Source organism: Ciconia boyciana, chromosome 26 (assembly GCF_034638445.1).
Source record: "Ciconia boyciana chromosome 26, ASM3463844v1, whole genome shotgun sequence".
NCBI lineage: Eukaryota > Metazoa > Chordata > Aves > Ciconiiformes > Ciconiidae > Ciconia > Ciconia boyciana.
Genome location: NC_132959.1, coordinates 1,785,501 through 1,791,119, shown reverse-complemented (window position 1 = coordinate 1,791,119; position 5,619 = coordinate 1,785,501).

The window sequence follows — 5,619 nt, the reverse complement described above, 5'->3', positions numbered from 1 at the left end:
GTCCCCTGGAACTGCATTCGCTGCCGCACAGACATTCGTGCTCTGCAATAGCTTTGCTTCGTAAAGGGGCAACACTCTGTATTTCACTCTGTGGGAACCCCGGTGCCAAATTCGAAACGTCCAGCGATTGCGCCCACACGACAGCTGCCAGTACCGAAACTTGTAGCTGGTTTTCACTATTCCCTGGAACTGCATTCGCTGCCGCACAGACATTCGTGCTCTGCAAAAGCTGTGGTTCGCAACGGGGCAACATTCTGTATGTCGCTCTCCCGGAGCCCGGCTCCCAAATTCGAATCTTACAGCGATTGCGCCCACACGAAAGCTGCCAGCACCGAAAGCTGTAGCTGGTTTCCACTGTCCCTTGGAACTGCATTCGCTGCCGCACAGACATTCGCGCTGTGCAAAACCTATGGTTCGTAAAGGGGCAACACTCTGTATCTCACTATCCCGCAGCCCGTGTTTCAAATTCAAAACGTCCAGCGATTTCGCCCATACGAAATCTACCAGCACCAAAAGCTGTAGCTGGTTCCCACTGTACCCTGGATCTGCATTCGCTGCCGCACAGACATTCGCGCTGTGCAAAACCTATGGTACGTAAAGGGGCAACACTCTGTATCTCACTCTCCGGGAGCCCGAGTGCGAAATTCGAAACGTCCAGTGCTTGCGCCCACAGGAAAGCTGCCAGCACCGAAAGCTGTAGCTGGTTTCCACTGTCCCCTGGAACTGCTTATGCTGCCGCACAGACATTCGCGCTGTGCAAAACCTGTGGTTCGTAAAGGGGCAACACTCTGTATCTCACTGTCTGGGAACCCCGGTGCTAAATTTGAAACGTCCAGCGATTGCGCCCGCAGGAAAGCTGCCAGCACCAAAAGCTGCAGCTGGTTTTCACTGTCCGCTGGAACTGCATTCGCTGCCGCACAGACATTCGTGCTCTGTAATAGCTTTGCTTGGTAAAGGGGCAACACTGTATTTTACTCTCTGAGAGCCCCCGTGCCAAATTCGAAACGTCCAGCGATTGCGCCCATACGAAATCTACCAGCACCAAAAGCTGTAGCTGGTTCCCACTGTACCCTGGATCTGCATTCGCTGCCGCACAGACATTCGCGCTGTGCAAAACCTATGGTACGTAAAGGGGCAACACTCCGTATCTCAGTCTCCAGGAGCCCCGGTGCGACATTCGAAACGTGCAGCGATTGCGCCCACAGGAAAGCCAGCAGCATCGAAAGCTGTAGCTGGTTTTCACTGTCCCCTGGAACTGCATTCGCTGCCGCACAGACATTCGTGCTCTGCAAAAGCTGCGGTTCGCAACGGGGCAACATTCTCTATCTCGCTCTCCCGGAGCCCGGCTCCCAAATTCGAATCTTACAGCGATTGCGCCCACACGAAAGCTGCCAGCACCGAAAGCTGTAGCTGGTTTCCCCTGTCCCTTGGAACTGCATTCGCTGCCGCACAGACATTCGCGCTGTGCAAAACCTATGGTTCGTAAAGGGGCAACACTCTGTATCTCACTATCCCGCAGCCCCTGTTTCAAATTCAAAACGTCCAGCGATTTCGCCCATACGAAATCTACCAGCACCAAAAGCTGTAGCTGGTTCCCACTGTACCCTGGATCTGCATTCGCTGCCGCACAGACATTCGCGCTGTGCAAAACCTATGGTTCGTAAAGGGGCAACAGTGTATCTTACTCTCCGGGAGCCCGGGTGCCAAATTCGAAACGTCCAGTGCTTGCGCCCACAGGAAAGCTGCCAGCACCGAAAGCTGTAGCTGGTTTCCACTGTCCCCTGGAACTGCTTATGCTGCCGCACAGACATTCGCGCTGTGCAAAACCTATGGTTCGTAAAGGGGCAACACTCTGTATCTCACTGTCTGGGAACCCCGGTGCTAAATTTGAAACGTCCAGCGATTGCGCCCGCACGAAAGCTGCCAGCACCAAAAGCTGCAGCTGGTTTTCACTGTCCGCTGGAACTGCATTCGCTGCCGCACAGACATTCGTGCTCTGTAATAGCTTTGCTTGGTAAAGGGGCAACACTGTATTTTACTCTCTGAGAGCCCCCGTGCCAAATTCGAAACGTCCAGCGATTGCGCCCATACGAAATCTACCAGCACCAAAAGCTGTAGCTGGTTCCCACTGTACCCTGGATCTGCATTCGCTGCCGCACAGACATTCGCGCTGTGCAAAACCTATGGTACGTAAAGGGGCAACACTCCATATCTCAGTCTCCAGGAGCCCCGGTGCGACATTCGAAACGTGCAGCGATTGCGCCCACAGGAAAGCCAGCAGCATCGAAAGCTGTAGCTGGTTTTCACTGTCCCCTGGAACTGCATTCGCTGCTGCACAGACATTCATGCTCTGTAATAACTTTGCTTGGTAAAGGGGCAACACTCTGTATCTCAGTCTCCAGGAGCCCCGGTGCGACATTAGAAACGTGCAGCGATTGCGCCCACACGAAAGCTGTCAGCACCGAAAGCTGTAGCTGGTTTCCACTGTCCCCTGGAACTGGATTTGCTGCCGCACAGACATTCGTGCTCTGCAAAAGCTGCGGTTCGCAACGGGGCAACATTCTCTATCTCGCGCTCCCGGAGCCCGGCTCCCAAATTCGAAACTTACAGCGATTGCGCCCACACGAAAGCTGCCAGCACCGAAAGCTGTAGCTGGTTTTCACTGTCCCCTGGAACTGCATTCGCTGCCGCACAGACATTCGTGCTCTGTAATAGCTTTGCTTGGTATAGGGGCAACAGTCTGATTTCACTCTCCCTGAGCCCTGGTGCCAAATTCGAAACGTCCAGCGATTGCGCCCATAGGAAAACTGCCAGCACCGAAAGCTGTAGCTGGTTTCCACTGTCCCTCGGAACTGCATTCACTGCCGCACAGACATTCGAGCTCTGTAGTACCTTTGCTTGGTAAAGGGGCAACACTCTGTATCTCCCTCTCCGGGAGCCCGAGTGCCAAATTCGAAAAGTCCACGATTGCGACCACACGACAGCTGCAGCACCGAAAGCTGTAGCTGGTTTCAACTGTCCCCTGGAACTGCATTCGCTGCTGCACAGACATTCGTGCTCTGTAATAGCTTTCCTTGGTAAAGCGGCAACAATCTCTATCTCACTCTCTGGGAGCTCCGGTGCGAAATTCGAAAGGTCCAGCGATTGCGCCCACAGGAAAGCCAGCAGCACCGAAAGCAGTAGCTGGTTTTCACTATCCCTTGGAACTGCATTCGCTGCCGCACAGACATTCGCGCTGTGCAAAACCTATGGTACGTAAAGGGGCAACACGCTGTATCTCACTCTGTGGGAAACCCGGTGCTAAATTTGAAACGTCCAGCGATTGCGCCCACATGAAAGCTGCCAGCACCGAAAGCTGTAGCTGGTTTCCACTGTTCCCTGGAACTGCATTCGCTGCCGCACAGACATTCGTGCTCTGTAATTGCTTTACTTGGGAAAGGGGCAACAATCTGATTTCACTCTCTGTGAGCCCGTCTCCCAAATTCGAAACGTCCAGCGATTGCGCCCACAGGAAAGCCAGCAGCATCGAAAGCTGTAGCTGGTTTTCACTGTCCCCTGGAACTGCATTCGCTGCCGCACAGACATTCGTGCTCTGCAATAGCTTTGCTTCGTAAAGGGGCAACACTCTGTATTTCACTCTGTGGGAGCCCCGGTGCCAAATTCGAAACGTTCAGCGATTGCGCCCACACGACACCTGCCAGTACCGAAACTTGTTGCTGGTTTTCACTATTCCCTGGAACTGCATTCGCTGCCGCACAGACATTCGTGCTCTGCAAAAGCTGCGGTTCGCAACGGGGCAACATTCTGTATGTCGCTCTCCCGGAGCCCGGCTCCCAAATTCGAAACTTCCAGCGATTGCGCCCACAGGAAAACTGCCAGCAGACAAAGCTGTAGCTGGTTTCCACTGTTCCCTGGAACTGCGTTCGCTGCCGCAGAGACATTTGAGCTCTGGCAAAGCTTTGCTTGGTAATGGGGCAACACTCTGTATCTCACTCTCCCTGATCCTGGCTGCCAAATTAGCAAAGTCCAGTGATTGCGCCCACACGAAAGCTGCCAGCAGCGAAAGCAGTAGCTGGGTTTCACTGTCCCTTGGAACTGCATTCGCTGCCGCACAGACATTCGTGCTCTTCAAAACCTTTGGTTCCTAAAGGGGCAACATTCTTTATCTCATTCTCCGGGAGCCCCGGTGCGAAATTCGAAACGTCTACCAATTCCGCCCATAAGAAATCCAGCAGCACCGAAGCTGTAGCTGCTTTTCACTGTCCCTTGGAACTGCATTCGGTGCCGCAAAGACATTCGTGCTCTGTAATAGCTTTGCTTGGTAAGGGGGCAACACTCTGTATCTCACTCTCCGGGAGCTCCGGTGCGACATTCGAAAGGTCCAGAGATTGCGCCCACACGAAACCTGCCAGCACCGAAAGCTTTAGCTGGGTTTCACTGTACCTTGGAACTGCATTCGCTGCCGCACAGACGTTCGTGCTCTGCAAAGGCCGTGGTTCGCAATGGGGCAATATTCAGTATCTCGCTCTCCCGCAGCCCGGCACCCAGATTCGAGACTTCCAGCGATTGCGCCCACACGAAAGCTGCCAGCACCGAAAACTATAGCTGGGTTTCACTGTCCCTTGGAACTGTATCGCTGCCGCACAGACATTCGTGCTCTGCAAAAGCTGTGTTTCGCAACGAGTCAACATTCTGTGTCTCGCTCTCCCAGAGCCCGGCTGTCTAATTCGAAACGTCCAGTTATTGCGCCCACACGAAAGCTGCCAGCCCCGAAAGCTGTAGCTGGTTTTCACTGTCCCTTGGAACTGCATTCGCTGCCGCACAGACATTCACGGTCTGTAATACGTTTGTTCGGTGATGGGCACGACTGTGTATCTCTTGTCTCCCGGAGTACGGCTGCCAAATTCGAAACGTCCAGCGATTGCTCCCACAGGAAAGCTGCCAGCACCGAAAGCTGTAGCTGCTTTTAACTGTCCGTTATTCTCTGCCACACAGATGTTCGCGCTCTGGCAGAGCTTTGATTGGGCAAAGAGCGGCCATCTTCGTGGTGCATGAGCAGCAGGCAGTAACCTAGCCAAAAAGGACCGGAGGAGCCCTGGCCTGACAAGTGGTCATGCTCAATGCTGCAGAGGAAGGCAAAAAACCCCCGGGGACCAGTGCCAATCTGCCCCGGGGGAAAATTCCTTCCTGACCCCAGAGCTGGCGATCGGCTATTCCCTGAGCATGTGAGCAAGACCTGCCTCCTCGTCCCACAGGCTGGTCACGCCCCCCAGGAGATGCCCAAGCCCTATTCTCCCTCAACCTGGAGCCATCTCCGGGGCTTCCCAGAGTGGCCAAATGCCCCCGGCCCGATCGACCTTGGGGGCAAGAATCCCTCCCGCGCCTGGCAGGAGACCAGTGCGTGCTCCGAAGCACTGGGACCCCTGGCAACATCTCTGCATCCCATTTCTTAGGGCTGCTGCCACTGGCTGCGCAGGGCATGAGGACGGCGAGCTCTGCAGTGCTCCTCAAGAAGACACTCCCGTGCTCTTGCCACCACTTTCCAGCTGAAAAGGCCCGACAGCCTCGGGCACCGCCAGCTCTTGCTGGTTCTTCTCATCTCCAGCAGCCTCGTCCAGC